The following is a 19,240-nucleotide window of genomic DNA, read 5'->3' as shown; positions in this document are numbered from 1 at the left end:
TCTTAAGGGAAGGAGTGTGTCCTACCTTAAAATGTGTTTCTTGGACGCACACAATATGTGCCTGATGTTTGTGGAAGTGCACATAAGAATCTGGGCACGCTTGGAGGGGATGTTCAGGCCCCTGGCATTGAAAGAGGCCATGTTGAGGTTCGCCATGGGAGGGAGAGGATGGAGTCGCTAGGGCCTGGTCCCGGGGACGTCACCAGAGGAGAGGGGAGAGGAAACAGGAACGGAAAAGGAATACAGTGAGGAAAGGAGAGACAGGGAAGGGAAGAGGAAGCGGGGAGAAAGGGGAAAGAAAGAGAAAAGAGAAGCAGGAGGCGACAGAAAAAGGGAAGTGGGCAGACACAAGGCACAACGAACCACAAGAACAAACAAACAGACAGGACTAGATAGGGAAGAGACTCAGAGAAAGGAGAAGGCAAGAAGTCTAAGCAGCAGGGGAAACTGCCGCAGCAGATGCTAAAGCGGACAAGAGTCCAATAAGGAGGAACACACCAAGGCACGCCCCGGCTGTACCTCCCGGCTATGGTGGGGAAGAGGAAGACCAGCAACTGGGAAGAGAGCTCCCGGCGGAAAGATAAGAACTTTGAGAAAAAGGATACAAAGAACGTGAAGAGGCATTCGCAGGGCACCAAAGCAAGGATGGGATAGGGGAGACATGAGGAGAGAGAAGTGAGGAGCGGGGAAGAGGAAGGAAGCAAAGGAGGGGTCAGAGAGGGCGAGAGGGTCACAACAGCAAATAAAAAGGGGTTGGTAACCCGAAAAACAATGGAGAAAAAAAAACAGGTAACATATCGAAATCATGCAATTGCAGTACCAAACAATGGACCTCTCCCCATCCACCCCGCACCCACCCCTGTAGACAAAAACCTTAGTGAAGACAGGAATACAGGCAGGAATTACAGGAGCTGGAGGCAGCCGAAATTCAGACGGTACGGATTCCCATCTAGTCACCAGCCTTTGACAACCTGCGCCCCGCGGAGGGAGACCCTGGCGGGCTGATTTAGAGGGCTGGAGAGGGGAGCGTTGCAGGGGCCGCTTGGGGGGCAGCTGTAGATAGGGAGGGCCAGTCCGGGAGAGTTATGGAGGGCATGTCCAAGTCCTGCAAGAAGCCAGGGAGTTCATCAGGTGAACGGAGGGTGATTGTGCGTCCATTCTTCCGAACAATGAGGGCAAAGGGGAAGCCCCAGCGATAAGGAATGTCCCGAGACCGAAGAACCTCTAGAACAGGTTTCAGGGCAGCCCTCTGTGCGAGGGTATGTCTGGATAGATCCGGAAACAGCTGAACTGGAACATCCCTGTATTAGATCTGACGTCTAGAACGGGACTTCCTCAATATATCCTCCTTGACAGCATAAAAGTGGACTCTGCAGATAACGTCCCTAGGATGCTGGTCATCGGAAGAGGGTGGTCGGAGGGCCCGATGGGCTCGATCAAGTTCAATATGCGTGCCAGGTGGCCGATCTAAGAGGTCATTAAAGATAGAAAGCAAGGCAGGCGTCAGCTCCTCAGGGCCAACCATTTCTGGAAGACCGTGTATGCGCATGTTATTTCGTCTGTTCTCCACATCGTCCAGATGTTGCTGCAGGGTGAACAGTTGGTCAGAGTGCTGCTGAACCACTTTCTGTAACGCTTGTAGAGATGTTGAAGTCGAGTCTTGGGCGGATGACACCGTATCCACCCTGATGGACAATGCGGAAAGATCAGAATGGAGAGATGCGAATTCCTGTTTGCACTCCGCAACCAGTTGCTTAGCTAATGAAGAAAAGTCCTCCTTAGTGGGTAGAGATGTGACCAGGGAGCGTAAATCAGCGAGGGTCACCAATCTGCAATCTGAGGACAGCTGGGGAGGATCCTGACTTGAGGCCTGTGGAGCGCATCTGATGGAGCCGGGGGAACCCATAGCAGGAGAGTAGGATCGGAGGTCCGATGGGGTATGCAGCAGGCCAGGAGGAACGGCAGGTGGGGAGGAGGGTGAAGGGTGCATATCAGGTAAATGCTGCTGGTGGAGGGGCCGGGTGGAGATGTCCTTGGGGCAGGAGGTGTGCCTGTTGTGGCGGAGGAGCGTGCACCCAGGAGGAGCCGGAGGACCAGGGGGGAGATGAGGGCGGAGGGCCCGGAGGCAGGTGGAGGTGCAATATCAGGGGACATCAGGTACCATGTTTGTTAGGGTGGAGAGGAGGACGCCCCACAAGTGGCTGGGCAATGGGGGGGGGGGGGGGGAGTCGAGGAATAGAGGGAAGGGGGCTCATAGGTGCAATATGACCCCGCCCCCCCAGTAGCAGGGGCCCCTAGAAGAGGAGCCAGGGATCTGTGTGATGGACCCCTCAGCTGGGGATGCATTGCACACACCTGTGGAGGCTATGAAGGAGAGAGGAACCTGGGGCGGTTGGATGGGCTGCAGCTCCCTTTCCTTCACCAGGTCCAGATGGGAGAGGAGGGTAGGAGCCTCTCCATGGAGCCCGTCCTCAGGTGCAGCTGATGACAGGGGAGCCTGGGATGGATGGACATGCTGCGGCTCCCCAGCTCCAAACAGACGTAGCTGAGGAGCGGAGTCCGGAGATCCCTCCTGTGGAGGGGACTGCAGAGCAGGCTTACCCGTGTCGGAGGCTGTCTTCTGCTCTGAGCCGGAAATGGAGGCGGCTGGTGCGGTGGGCAGCGCAGCAGCTGCCAGGAGTGGTGGAGTCCCTGAGGCCCGCCTGCCGTCCTGTGCGCCCGCATCGGGAATCTGCGCTGGAGATGCTGTGAGCGGTGGAGCCCCAGAAGCCTCTGTTGGCCTGTGGCAGGGGCCCGCTGCAGCAGAAGATGAGGAGGGGACTGGGGGGCCGCTGCTGGAGGCAGTCAGAGGTGAGGAGCTGTTCATGGAGCCGGGCACAGCCGGCCACGAGGCTGTAGCAGCCGCCATGTTGGGCCACGGCAAGGAGCCAGTGCGAAAGGGCTGAGACCGGGTGAAGTAGGTAGACAGGTCACGCTGGGGAGACGGGGAACCCGAGGGGGTCGTCCTCCCCATAAAAAGGTGCCTAAAATGGCTGAAAAGTAGTGATCTGGCCGGGAGCTCTCAAAGACCACATCTTCACAGCGCCATAGTCAAGCCACACACCCCAAAAAGTTAGCAATTTTTTTTAGCGCAACAATAATTGAAAAGTATGTTGAAAACGTCATTTTTACCGTAAATTGTACAGTGTGAAAACAAAATCTTCCAAAATTTGAAAAATTGCGGTTTTCTTCTCAATTTCCACACATAAATAGTATTTTTTTGGTTGCGCCATACATTTTATGGTAAAATGAGTGATGGCATTAAAAAAAAAAACAATCCCTCACACTCGTCTGTGGATGAAAATATAAGAGAGTTATGATTTGTAGAAGGCGAGAAGGAAAAAACTAAAACGTAAAAATAAAATTGGCCTGGTCCTTGAGGGGTTAAAAAGAGAGACGGATGGGCTTTAAAAGGGAAACTCCGGGCAATGATGTTCATTAGGCTCCTCAGGGACATGTTAATGACGGATGTCCTGCCCTGATGGCCGGCGTCTGTTCGGGTCATCAGAAATGTGGCCGTGAGGATTCTGCGCACAAAACTCGCCGACCGGAATATGACGCAGATGGGATCCCAAAACACTGATACTATATGGATTCTGAGCCACTAGGTGTCGCCCTCCTACTGAGTGCAGTGATAACATGTCACCACTAGATGTCTCCCCCTCCTACTGAGTGCAGTGATAACATGTCACCACTAGATGTCTCCCCTCCTACTGAGTGCAGTGATAACATGTCACCACTAGATGTCTCCCCCTCCTACTGAGTGCAGAGATAACATGTCACCACTAGATGTCTCCCTCCTACTGAGTGCAGTGATAACATGTCACCGCTAGATGTCTCCCCTCCTACTGAGTGCAGTGATAACATGTCACCACTAGATGTCTCCCTCCTACTGAGTGCAGTGATAACATGTCACCACTAGATGTCTCCCCCTCCTACTGAGTGCGGTGATAACATGTCACCACTAGGTGTCTCCCTCCTACTGAGTGCAGTGATAACATGTCACCGCTAGATGTCTCCCCCTCCTACTGAGTGCAGTGATAACATGTCACCACTAGGTGTCTCCCTCCTACTGAGTGCAGTGATAACATGTCACCACTAGATGTCTCCCCCTCCTACTGAGTGCAGTGATAACATGTCACCACTAGATGTCTCCCCTCCTACTGAGTGCAGTGATAACATGTCACCACTAGATGTCTCCCCCTCCTACTGAGTGCGGTGATAACATGTCACTGCTAGGTGTCTCCCTCCTACTGAGTGCAGAGATAACATGTCACCACTAGGTGTCTCCCTCCTACTGAGTGCAGTGATAACATGTCACCACTAGATGTCTCCCCCTCCTACTGAGTGCAGTGATAACATGTCACCACTAGATGTCTCCCCTCCTACTGAGTGCAGTGATAACATGTCACCACTAGATGTCTCCCCCTCCTACTGAGTGCAGTGATAACATGTCACCACTAGATGTCTCCCCTCCTACTGAGTGCAGTGATAACATGTCACCACTAGATGTCTCCCCCTCCTACTGAGTGCAGAGATAACATGTCACCACTAGATGTCTCCCTCCTACTGAGTGCAGTGATAACATGTCACCGCTAGATGTCTCCCCTCCTACTGAGTGCAGTGATAACATGTCACCACTAGATGTCTCCCTCCTACTGAGTGCAGTGATAACATGTCACCACTAGATGTCTCCCCCTCCTACTGAGTGCGGTGATAACATGTCACCACTAGGTGTCTCCCTCCTACTGAGTGCAGTGATAACATGTCACCGCTAGATGTCTCCCCCTCCTACTGAGTGCAGTGATAACATGTCACCACTAGGTGTCTCCCTCCTACTGAGTGCAGTGATAACATGTCACCACTAGATGTCTCCCCCTCCTACTGAGTGCAGTGATAACATGTCACCACTAGATGTCTCCCCTCCTACTGAGTGCAGTGATAACATGTCACCACTAGATGTCTCCCCCTCCTACTGAGTGCGGTGATAACATGTCACTGCTAGGTGTCTCCCTCCTACTGAGTGCAGAGATAACATGTCACCACTAGGTGTCTCCCTCCTACTGAGTGCAGTGATAACATGTCACCACTAGATGTCTCCCCCTCCTACTGAGTGCAGTGATAACATGTCACCACTAGATGTCTCCCCTCCTACTGAGTGCAGTGATAACATGTCACCACTAGGTGTCTCCCCTCCTACTGAGTGCGGTGATAACATGTCACTGCTAGGTGTCTCCCTCCTACTGAGTGCAGTGATAACATGTCACCACTAGATGTCTCCCTCCTACTGAGTGCAGTGATAACATGTCACCACTAGATGTCTCCCCCTCCTACTGAGTGCAGTGATAACGTGTCACCACTAGATGTCTCCCTCCTACTGAGTGCAGTGATAACGTGTCACCACTAGATGTCTCCCTCCTACTGAGTGCAGTGATAACATGTCACCACTAGATGTCTCCCCCTCCTACTGAGTGCAGTGATAACATGTCACCACTAGATGTCTCCCCCTCCTACTGAGTGCAGTGATAACATGTCACCACTAGATGTCTCCCTCCTACTGAGTGCAGTGATAACATGTCACCACTAGATGTCTCCCCCTCCTACTGAGTGCAGTGATAACATGTCACCACTAGATGTCTTCCTCCTACTGAGTGCAGTGATAACATGTAACCACTAGATGTCTCCCCCTCCTACTGAGTGCAGTGATAACATGTCACCACTAGATGTCTCCCCTCCTACTGAGTGCAGTGATAACATGTCACCACTAGATGTCTCCCTCCTACTGAGTGCAGTGATAACATGTCACCACTAAATGTCTCCCCTCCTACTGAGTGCAGTGATAACATGTCACCACTAAATGTCTCCCCTCCTACTGAGTGCAGTGATAACATGTCACCACTAGGTGTCTCCCCCTCCTCCTGAGTGCAGTGATAACGTGTCACCACTAGATGTCTCCCTCCTACTGAGTGCAGTGATAACGTGTCACCACTAGATGTCTCCCCCTCCTCCTGAGTGCAGTGATAACATGTCACCACTAGGTGTCTCCCCTCCTACTGAGTGCAGTGATAACATGTCACCACTAGATGTCTCCCTCCTACTGAGTGCAGTGATAACATGTCACCACTAGATGTCTCCCCTCCTACTGAGTGCAGTGATAACATGTCACCACTAGATGTCTCCCCTCCTACTGAGTGCAGTGATAACATGTCACCACTAGATGTCTCCCTCCTACTGAGTGCAGTGATAACATGTCACCACTAGATGTCTCCCTCCTACTGAGTGCAGTGATAACATGTCACCACTAGATGTCTCCCCTCCTACTGAGTGCAGTGATAACGTGTCACCACTAGATGTCTCCCTCCTACTGAGTGCAGTGATAACGTGTCACCACTAGATGTCTCCCTCCTACTGAGTGCAGTGATAACATGTCACCACTAGATGTCTCCCCTCCTACTGAGTGCAGTGATAACATGTCACCACTAGATGTCTCCCTCCTACTGAGTGCAGTGATAACATGTCACCACTAGGTGTCTCCCCTCCTACTGAGTGCAGTGATAACATGTCACCACTAGATGTCTCCCTCCTACTGAGTGCAGTGATAACATGTCACCACTAGATGTCTCCCTCCTACTGAGTGCAGTGATAACATGTCACCACTAGGTGTCTCCCCTCCTACTGAGTGCAGTGATAACATGTCACCACTAGATGTCTCCCTCCTACTGAGTGCAGTGATAACATGTCACCGCTAGGTGTCTCCCTCCTACTGAGTGCAGTGATAACATGTCACCACTAGATGTCTCCCTCCTACTGAGTGCAGTGATAACATGTCACCACTAGATGTCTCCCCTCCTACTGAGTGCAGTGATAACATGTCACCACTAGATGTCTCCCCCTCCTACTGAGTGCAGTGATAACATGTCACCACTAGATGTCTCCCTCCTACTGAGTGCAGTGATAACATGTCACCACTAGATGTCTCCCTCCTACTGAGTGCAGTGATAACATGTCACCACTAGATGTCTCCCCTCCTACTGAGTGCAGTGATAACATGTCACCACTAGGTGTCTCCCCTCCTACTGAGTGCAGTGATAACATGTCACCACTAGGTGTCTCCCCCTCCTACTGAGTGCAGTGATAACATGTCACCGCTAGGTGTCTCCCCCTCCTACTGAGTGCAGTGATAACATGTCACCGCTAGGTGTCTCCCCCTCCTACTGAGTGCAGTGATAACATGTCACCACTAGGTGTCTCCCCTCCTACTGAGTGCAGTGATAACATGTCACCACTAGGTGTCTCCCCCTCCTACTGAGTGCAGTGATAACATGTCACCACTAGATGTCTCCCCCTCCTACTGAGTGCAGTGATAACATGTCACCACTAGATGTCTCCCCCTCCTACTGAGTGCAGTGATAACATGTCACCACTAGATGTCTCCCCTCCTACTGAGTGCAGTGATAACATGTCACCACTAGATGTCTCCCCTCCTACTGAGTGCAGTGATAACATGTCACCACTAGATGTCTCCCTCCTACTGAGTGCAGTGATAACATGTCACCACTAGATGTCTCCCCCTCCTACTGAGTGCAGTGATAACATGTCACCGCTAGGTGTCTCCCCTCCTACTGAGTGCAGTGATAACATGTCACCGCTAGATGTCTCCCCTCCTACTGAGTGCAGTGATAACATGTCACCGCTAGGTGTCTCCCCTCCTACTGAGTGCGGTGATAACATGTCACCACTAGATGTCTCCCTCCTACTGAGTGCAGTGATAACATGTCACCACTAGATGTCTCCCTCCTACTGAGTGCAGTGATAACATGTCACCGCTAGATGTCTCCCCTCCTACTGAGTGCAGTGATAACATGTCACCGCTAGATGTCTCCCCCTCCTACTGAGTGCAGTGATAACATGTCACCGCTAGGTGTCTCCCTCCTACTGAGTGCAGTGATAACATGTCACCGCTAGGTGTCTCCCTCCTACTGAGTGCAGTGATAACATGTCACCACTAGATGTCTCCCCCTCCTACTGAGTGCAGTGATAACATGTCACCACTAGGTGTCTCCCCTCCTACTGAGTGCAGTGATAACATGTCACCACTAGATGTCTCCCCCTCCTCCTGAGTGCAGTGATAACATGTCACCACTAGATGTCTCCCTCCTCCTGAGTGCAGTGATAACATGTAACCACTAGATGTCTCCCCTCCTACTGAGTGCAGTGATAACATGTCACCACTAGGTGTCTCCCCTCCTCCTGAGTGCAGTGATAACATGTCACCACTAGATGTCTCCCTCCTACTGAGTGCAGTGATAACATGTCACCACTAGGTGTCTCCCCTCCTACTGAGTGCAGTGATAACATGTCACCACTAGATGTCTCCCCCTCCTACTGAGTGCAGTGATAACGTGTCACCACTAGATGTCTCCCCCTCCTACTGAGTGCAGTGATAACATGTCACCACTAGATGTCTCCCCCTCCTCCTGAGTGCAGTGATAACATGTCACCACTAGATGTCTCCCCCTCCTCCTGAGTGCAGTGATAACATGTCACCACTAGATGTCTCCCTCCTACTGAGTGCAGTGATAACATGTCACCACTAGATGTCTCCCCCTCCTACTGAGTGCAGTGATAACATGTCACCACTAGGTGTCTCCCCTCCTACTGAGTGCAGTGATAACATGTCACCGCTAGATGTCTCCCCCTCCTCCTGAGTGCAGTGATAACATGTCACCACTAGGTGTCTCCCCTCCTACTGAGTGCAGTGATAACATGTCACCACTAGATGTCTCCCCCTCCTCCTGAGTGCAGTGATAACATGTCACCACTAGATGTCTCCCTCCTACTGAGTGCAGTGATAACATGTCACCACTAGGTGTCTCCCCTCCTACTGAGTGCAGTGATAACATGTCACCACTAGATGTCTCCCCTCCTACTGAGTGCAGTGATAACATGTCACCACTAGATGTCTCCCCCTCCTCCTGAGTGCAGTGATAACATGTCACCACTAGATGTCTCCCCCTCCTCCTGAGTGCAGTGATAACATGTCACCACTAGATGTCTCCCCCTCCTACTGAGTGCAGTGATAACATGTCACCACTAGATGTCTCCCCCTCCTACTGAGTGCAGTGATAACATGTCACCACTAAATGTCTCCCCTCCTACTGAGTGCAGTGATAACATGTCACCACTAGATGTCTCCCTCCTACTGAGTGCAGTGATAACGTGTCACCACTAGATGTCTCCCTCCTACTGAGTGCAGTGATAACGTGTCACCACTAGATGTCTCCCCTCCTACTGAGTGCAGTGATAACATGTCACCACTAGATGTCTCCCCTCCTACTGAGTGCAGTGATAACATGTCACCACTAGATGTCTCCCTCCTACTGAGTGCAGTGATAACATGTCACCACTAGGTGTCTCCCCTCCTACTGAGTGCAGTGATAACGTGTCACCACTAGATGTCTCCCTCCTACTGAGTGCAGTGATAACATGTCACCACTAGGTGTCGCCCTCCTACTGAGTGCAGTGATAACATGTCACCACTAGATGTCTCCCCCTCCTACTGAGTGCAGTGATAACATGTCACCACTAGATGTCTCCCCCTCCTACTGAGTGCAGTGATAACATGTCACCACTAGGTGTCTCCCCTCCTACTGAGTGCAGTGATAACATGTCACCACTAGATGTCTCCCTCCTACTGAGCGCAGTGATAACGTGTCACCACTAGATGTCTCCCCCTCCTCCTGAGTGCAGTGATAACATGTCACCACTAGATGTCTCCCCCTCCTACTGAGTGCAGTGATAACATGTCACCACTAGATGTCTCCCCCTCCTACTGAGTGCAGTGATAACATGTCACCACTAGATGTCTCCCCCTCCTACTGAGTGCAGTGATAACATGTCACCACTAGATGTCTCCCTCCTACTGAGTGCAGTGATAACATGTCACCACTAGATGTCTCCCCCTCCTACTGAGTGCAGTGATAACATGTCACCACTAGATGTATCCCCCTCCTCCTGAGTGCAGTGATAACATGTCACCACTAGATGTCTCCCCTCCTACTGAGTGCAGTGATAACATGTCACCACTAGATGTCTCCCCCTCCTACTGAGTGCAGTGATAACATGTCACCACTAGGTGTCTTCCTCCTACTGAGTGCAGTGATAACATGTAACCACTAGCTGTCTCCCCCTCCTACTGAGTGCAGTGATAACATGTCACCACTAGATGTCTCCCTCCTACTGAGTGCAGTGATAACGTGTCACCACTAGATGTCTCCCCCTCCTACTGAGTGCAGTGATAACATGTCACCACTAGATGTCTCCCCCTCCTACTGAGTGCAGTGATAACATGTCACCACTAGGTGTCTCCCCTCCTACTGAGCGCAGTGATAACATGTCACCACTAGATGTCTCCCTCCTACTGAGCGCAGTGATAACGTGTCACCACTAGATGTCTCCCCTCCTACTGAGTGCAGTGATAACGTGTCACCACTAGATGTCTCCCCCTCCTCCTGAGTGCAGTGATAACATGTCACCACTAGATGTCTCCCCCTCCTCCTGAGTGCAGTGATAACATGTCACCACTAGATGTCTCCCCCTCCTCCTGAGTGCAGTGATAACATGTCACCACTAGATGTCTCCCCCTCCTACTGAGTGCAGTGATAACATGTCACCACTAGATGTCTCCCCCTCCTACTGAGTGCAGTGATAACATGTCACCACTAGATGTCTCCCCCTCCTACTGAGTGCAGTGATAACATGTCACCACTAGATGTCTCCCCCTCCTACTGAGTGCAGTGATAACATGTCACCGCTAGATGTCTCCCCCTCCTACTGAGTGCAGTGATAACATGTCACCACTAGATGTCTCCCTCCTACTGAGTGCAGTGATAACATGTCACCACTAGATGTCTCCCTCCTACTGAGTGCAGTGATAACGTGTCACCACTAGATGTCTCCCCCTCCTACTGAGTGCAGTGATAACGTGTCACCACTAGGTGTCTCCCTCCTACTGAGTGCAGTGATAACATGTCACCACTAGATGTCTCCCCCTCCTACTGAGTGCAGTGATAACATGTCACCACTAGATGTCTCCCCCTCCTACTGAGTGCAGTGATAACATGTCACCACTAGGTGTCTCCCCTCCTACTGAGTGCAGTGATAACATGTCACCACTAGATGTCTCCCTCCTACTGAGTGCAGTGATAACATGTCACCACTAGATGTCTCCCCTCCTGAGTGCAGTGATAACATGTCACCACTAGATGTCTCCCCTCCTGAGTGCAGTGATAACATGTCACCACTAGATGTCTTCCTCCTACTGAGTGCAGTGATAACATGTCACCACTGGATGTCTCCCCTCCTACTGAGTGCAGTGATAACATGTCACCACTAGATGTCTCCCCCTCCTACTGAGTGCAGTGATAACATGTCACCACTAGGTGTCTCCCCTCCTACTGAGTGCAGTGATAACATGTCACCACTAGATGTCTCCCCCTCCTCCTGAGTGCAGTGATAACATGTCACCACTAGATGTCTCCCCTCCTACTGAGTGCAGTGATAACATGTCACCACTAGATGTCTCCCCTCCTACTGAGTGCAGTGATAACATGTAACCACTAGATGTCTCCCCTCCTACTGAGTGCAGTGATAACATGTCACCACTAGATGTCTCCCCTCCTGAGTGCAGTGATAACATGTCACCACTAGATGTCTCCCCCTCCTACTGAGTGCAGTGATAACATGTCACCACTAGATGTCTCCCCCTCCTACTGAGTGCAGTGATAACATGTCACCACTAGGTGTCTCCCCCTCATACTGAGTGCAGTGATAACATGTCACCACTAGATGTCTCCCCCTCCTACTCATGTCACCACTAGGTGTCTCCCCTCCTACTGAGTGCAGTGATAACATGTCACCACTAGGTGTCTCCCCCTCATACTGAGTGCAGTGATAACATGTCACCACTAGATGTCTCCCCTCCTACTGAGTGCAGTGATAACATGTCACCACTAGATGTCTCCCTCCTACTGAGTGCAGTGATAACATGTCACCACTAGATGTCTCCCCTCCTACTGAGTGCAGTGATAACATGTCACCACTAGATGTCTCCCCCTCCTCCTGAGTGCAGTGATAACATGTCACCACTAGATGTCTCCCCTCCTACTGAGTGCAGTGATAACATGTCACCACTAGATGTCTCCCCTCCTACTGAGTGCAGTGATAACATGTCACCACTAGATGTCTCCCCTCCTACTGAGTGCAGTGATAACATGTCACCACTAGATGTCTCCCCCTCCTCCTGAGTGCAGTGATAACATGTCACCACTAGATGTCTCCCCCTCCTACTGAGTGCAGTGATAACGTGTCACCACTAGATGTCTCCCCCTCCTACTGAGTGCAGTGATAACATGTCACCACTAGGTGTCTCCCCTCCTACTGAGTGCAGTGATAACATGTCACCACTAGATGTCTCCCCTCCTACTGAGTGCAGTGATAACATGTCACCACTAGATGTCTCCCCCTCCTACTGAGTGCAGTGATAACATGTCACCACTAGATGTCTCCCCCTCCTACTGAGTGCAGTGATAACATGTCACCACTAGATGTCTCCCCTCCTACTGAGTGCAGTGATAACATGTCACCACTAGATGTCTCCCCCTCCTACTGAGTGCAGTGATAACATGTCACCACTAGATGTCTCCCCTCCTACTGAGTGCAGTGATAACATGTCACCACTAGATGTCTCCCCCTCCTACTGAGTGCAGTGATAACATGTCACCACTAGATGTCTCCCCCTCCTACTGAGTGCAGTGATAACATGTCACCACTAGGTGTCTCCCCTCCTACTGAGTGCAGTGATAACATGTCACCACTAGATGTCTCCCCTCCTACTGAGTGCAGTGATAACATGTCACCACTAGATGTCTCCCTCCTACTGAGTGCAGTGATAACATGTCACCACTAGGTGTCTCCCCTCCTACTGAGTGCAGTGATAACATGTCACCACTAGATGTCTCCCTCCTACTGAGTGCAGTGATAACATGTCACCACTAGATGTCTCCCTCCTACTGAGTGCAGTGATAACATGTAACCACTAGATGTCTCCCCCTCCTACTGAGTGCAGTGATAACGTGTCACCACTAGGTGTCTCCCCCTCATACTGAGTGCAGTGATAACATGTCACCACTAGGTGTCTCCCCTCCTACTGAGTGCAGTGATAACATGTCACCACTAGATGTCTCCCCTCCTACTGAGTGCAGTGATAACATGTCACCACTAGGTGTCTCCCCTCCTACTGAGTGCAGTGATAACATGTCACCACTAGATGTCTCCCTCCTACTGAGTGCAGTGATAACATGTCACCACTAGATGTCTCCCTCCTACTGAGTGCAGTGATAACATGTAACCACTAGATGTCTCCCCCTCCTACTGAGTGCAGTGATAACGTGTCACCACTAGGTGTCTCCCTCCTACTGAGTGCAGTGATAACATGTCACCACTAGGTGTCTCCCCCTCCTACTGAGTGCAGTGATAACATGTCACCACTAGATGTCTCCCCCTCCTACTGAGTGCAGTGATAACGTGTCACCACTAGGTGTCTCCCTCCTACTGAGTGCAGTGATAACATGTCACCACTAGATGTCTCCCCTCCTACTGAGTGCAGTGATAACATGTCACCACTAGATGTCTCCCCCTCCTACTGAGTGCAGTGATAACATGTCACCACTAGATGTCTCCCCCTCCTCCTGAGTGCAGTGATAACATGTCACCGCTAGATGTCTCCCCTCCTCCTGAGTGCAGTGATAACATGTAACCACTAGATGTCTCCCTCCTACTGAGTGCAGTGATAACATGTAACCACTAGATGTCTCCCCTCCTACTGAGTGCAGTGATAACATGTCACCACTAGATGTCTCCCCCTCCTACTGAGTGCAGTGATAACATGTCACCACTAGATGTCTCCCTCCTACTGAGTGCAGTGATAACATGTAACCACTAGATGTCTCCCCTCCTCCTGAGTGCAGTGATAACATGTCACCACTAGATGTCTCCCCCTCCTACTGAGTGCAGAGATAACATGTCACCACTAGATGTCTCCCTCCTACTGAGTGCAGTGATAACATGTAACCACTAGATGTCTCCCCCTCCTACTGAGTGCAGTGATAACATGTCACCACTAGATGTCTCCCCCTCCTACTGAGTGCAGTGATAACATGTCACCACTAGATGTCTCCCCTCCTACTGAGTGCAGTGATAACATGTCACCACTAGATGTCTCCCCCTCCTACTGAGTGCAGTGATAACATGTCACCACTAGATGTCTCCCTCCTACTGAGTGCAGTGATAACGTGTCACCACTAGATGTCTCCCTCCTACTGAGTGCAGTGATAACATGTCACCACTAGATGTCTCCCCTCCTACTGAGTGCAGTGATAACATGTCACCACTAGGTGTCTCCCCTCCTACTGAGTGCAGTGATAACATGTCACCACTAGATGTCTCCCTCCTACTGAGTGCAGTGATAACATGTCACCACTAGATGTCTCCCTCCTACTGAGTGCAGTGATAACATGTAACCACTAGATGTCTCCCTCCTACTGAGTGCAGTGATAACATGTCACCACTAGATGTCTCCCCCTCCTACTGAGTGCAGTGATAACATGTCACCACTAGATGTCTCCCCCTCCTACTGAGTGCAGTGATAACATGTCACCACTAGATGTCTCCCCCTCCTACTGAGTGCAGAGATAACATGTCACCACTAGATGTCTCCCTCCTACTGAGTGCAGTGATAACATGTCACCACTAGATGTCTCCCCTCCTACTGAGTGCAGTGATAACATGTCACCACTAGATGTTCTCCCTCCTACTGAGTGCAAGTGATAACATGTCACCACTAGATGTCTCCCTCCTACTGAGTGCAGTGATAACATGTCACCACTAGATGTCTCCCCCTCCTACTGAGTGCAGTGATAACATGTCACCACTAGATGTCTCCCCTCCTACTGAGTGCAGTGATAACATGTCACCACTAGATGTCTCCCCCTCCTACTGAGTGCAGTGATAACATGTCACCACTAGATGTCTCCCTCCTACTGAGTGCAGTGATAACATGTCACCACTAGATGTCTCCCTCCTACTGAGTGCAGTGATAACATGTAACCACTAGATGTCCTCCCCTCCTACTGAGTGCAGTGATAACATGTCACCACTAGGTGTCTCCCCTCCTACTGAGTGCAGTGATAACATGTCACCACTAGATGTCTCCCTCCTACTAAGTGCAGTGATAACGTGTCACCACTAGATGTCTCCCTCCTACTGAGTGCAGTGATAACATGTCACCACTAGATGTCTCCCCTCCTGAGTGCAGTGATAACATGTCACCACTAGATGTCTCCCCCCTCCTACTGAGTGCAGTGATAACATGTCACCACTAGATGTCTCCCCCTCCTACTGAGTGCAGTGATAACATGTCACCGCTAGATGTCTCCCCCTCCTACTGAGTGCAGTGATAACGTGTCACCACTAGATGTCTCCCTCCTACTGAGTGCAGTGATAACATGTCACCACTAGATGTCTCCCTCCTACTGAGTGCAGTGATAACATGTCACCACTAGATGTCTCCCCTCCTGAGTGCAGTGATAACATGTCACCACTAGATGTCTCCCCCTCCTACTGAGTGCAGTGATAACATGTCACCGCTAGGTGTCTCCCCTCCTACTGAGTGCAGTGATAACATGTCACCGCTAGATGTCTCCCCCTCCTACTGAGTGCAGTGATAACATGTCACCACTAGATGTCTCCCCCTCCTACTGAGTGCAGTGATAACATGTCACCACTAGATGTCTCCCCTCCTACTGAGTGCAGTGATAACATGTCACCGCTAGATGTCTCCCCCTCCTACTGAGTGCAGTGATAACATGTCACCGCTAGATGTCTCCCCCTCCTACTGAGTGCAGTGATAACATGTCACCGCTAGGTGTCTCCCCTCCTACTGAGTGCAGTGATAACGTGTCACCACTAGATGTCTCCCTCCTACTGAGTGCAGTGATAACATGTCACCACTAGATGTCTCCCCCTCCTGAGTGCAGTGATAACATGTCACCACTAGATGTCTCCCCTCCTACTGAGTGCAGTGATAACGTGTCACCACTAGATGTCTCCCTCCTACTGAGTGCAGTGATAACATGTCACCACTAGGTGTCTCCCTCCTACTGAGTGCAGTGATAACATGTCACCACTAGGTGTCTCCCTCCTACTGAGTGCAGTGATAACATGTCACCACTAGATGTCTCCCCCTCCTACTGAGTGCAGTGATAACATGTCACCACTAGATGTCTCCCTCCTACTGAGTGCAGTGATAACATGTCACCACTAGATGTCTCCCCTCCTACTGAGTGCAGTGATAACATGTCACCACTAGATGTCTCCCCCTCCTACTGAGTGCAGTGATAACATGTCACCACTAGATGTCTCCCCTCCTACTGAGTGCAGTGATAACATGTCACCACTAGATGTCTCCCCTCCTACTGAGTGCAGTGATAACATGTCACCACTAGATGTCTCCCCCTCCTACTGAGTGCAGTGATAACATGTCACCACTAGATGTCACCCCCTCCTACTGAGTGCAGTGATAACATGTCACCACTAGATGTCTCCCTCCTACTGAGTGCAGTGATAACATGTCACCACTAGATGTCTCCCTCCTACTGAGTGCAGTGATATCATGTCACCACTAGGTGTCTCCCCCTCCTACTGAGTGCAGTGATAACATGTCACCACTAGATGTCTCCCCCTCCTACTGAGTGCAGTGATAACATGTCACCACTAGGTGTCTCCCCCTCCTACTGAGTGCAGTGATAACATGTCACCACTAGATGTCTCCCCCTCCTACTGAGTGCAGTGATAACATGTCACCACTAGGTGTCTCCCCCTCCTACTGAGTGCAGTGATAACATGTCACCACTAGATGTCTCCCTCCTACTGAGTGCAAGTGATAACGTGTCACCACTAGATGTCTCCCTCCTACTGAGTGCAGTGATAACATGTCACCACTAGATGTCTCCCTCCTACTGAGTGCAGTGATAACATGTCACCACTAGATGTCTCCCCTCCTACTGAGTGCAGTGATAACATGTCACCACTAGATGTCTCCCCTCCTACTGAGTGCAGTGATAACATGTCACCACTAGGTGTCTCCCCCTCCTACTGAGTGCAGTGATAACATGTCACCACTAGGTGTCTCCCCCTCCTACTGAGTGCAGTGATAACAATGTCACCACTAGATGTCTCCCCTCCTACTGAGTGCAGTGATAACGTGTCACCACTAGATGTCTCCCTCCTACTGAGTGCAGTGATAACATGTCACCACTAGATGTCTCCCCCTCCTACTGAGTGCAGTGATAACGTGTCACCACTAGATGTCTCCCTCCTACTGAGTGCAGTGATAACATGTCACCACTAGATGTCTCCCTCCTACTGAGTGCAGTGATAACATGTCACCACTAGATGTCTCCCCTCCTGAGTGCAGTGATAACATGTCACCACTAGATGTCTCCCTCCTACTGAGTGCAGTGATAACATGTCACCACTAGATGTCTCCCTCCTACTGAGTGCAGTGATAACATGTCACCACTAGATGTCTCCCTCCTACTGAGTGCAGTGATAACATGTCACCACTAGATGTCTCCCTCCTACTGAGTGCAGTGATAACATGTCACCACTAGATGTCTCCCCTCCTACTGAGTGCAGTGATAACATGTCACCACTAGATGTCTCCCCTCCTACTGAGTGCAGTGATAACATGTCACCACTAGATGTCTCCCTCCTACTGAGTGCAGTGATAACATGTCACCACTAGATGTCTCCCTCCTACTGAGTGCAGTGATAACATGTCACCACTAGATGTCTCCCCTCCTGAGTGCAGTGATAACATGTCACCACTAGATGTCTCCCCTCCTGAGTGCAGTGATAACATGTCACCACTAGATGTCTCCCCTCCTGAGTGCAGTGATAACATGTCACCCACTAGGTGTCTCCCCTCCTACTGAGTGCAGTGATAACATGTCACCACTAGATGTCTCCCCTCCTACTGAGTGCAGTGATAACATGTCACCACTAGGTGTCTCCCCCTCCTACTGAGTGCAGTGATAACATGTCACCACTAGATGTCTCCCCTCCTGAGTGCAGTGATAACATGTCACCACTAGATGTCTCCCCCTCCTACTGAGTGCAGTGATAACATGTCACCACTAGATGTCTCCCCTCCTGAGTGCAGTGATAACATGTCACCACTAGATGTCTCCCCTCCTACTGAGTGCAGTGATAACATGTCACCACTAGGTGTCTCCCCCTCCTACTGAGTGCAGTGATAACATGTCACCACTAGATGTCTCCCCTCCTGAGTGCAGTGATAACATGTCACCACTAGATGTCTCCCCCTCCTACTGAGTGCAGTGATAACATGTCACCACTAGATGTCTCCCCTCCTACTGAGTGCAGTGATAACATGTCACCACTAGATGTCTCCCCTCCTGAGTGCAGTGATAACATGTCACCACTAGATGTCTCCCCTCCTGAGTGCAGTGATAACATGTCACCACTAGATGTCTCCCCCTCCTACTGAGTGCAGTGATAACATGTCACCACTAGGTGTCACTTTGGAACATGGCTCTTGAAGGGAACAGTGATCCCACAAATGACTATGGGGGGGGGGGGGGGGGGGGGGGGGGGGTGAGAGATCTGATTAAGGGATCCACCACTGGCACAAATTTATTCTCTCTTTCCCTTTTTAAGGACGCCGCTGATCTCCTCGGGAGATTTCATGATTCAGTGCACAATGGTGAGAAACTGGAACGTTCTAGAAGAAAATTAATTATCTATTCTAGTCCCTGTCAGGCCAATCACTGCGGCAGGTTATTGAGGCCAATTACAGAGGCCAACCCCCTACAGCCAACCGAGTCCAACCCCCTACAGGTGACCACCAAGGCCGCCCCCCTACAGCCGACTACCGAGGCCGCCCCCCCCTACAGGTGACCACCGAGACCGACCACCTACAGGCGATCACCAAGGCCAACCCGCTACAGCCAATCACCGAGGCCAACCCCCCTACAGCCAATCACCGAGGCCAACCCCCTACAGCCAATCACCGAGGCCAATTACAGAGGCCAACCCCCTACAGCCGACCGAGTCCAACCCC

This window comes from Hyla sarda, unplaced genomic scaffold (genome assembly GCF_029499605.1).
Source record: "Hyla sarda isolate aHylSar1 unplaced genomic scaffold, aHylSar1.hap1 scaffold_669, whole genome shotgun sequence".
Lineage (NCBI taxonomy): Eukaryota > Metazoa > Chordata > Amphibia > Anura > Hylidae > Hyla > Hyla sarda.
This window is presented reverse-complemented; position numbering follows the sequence as displayed.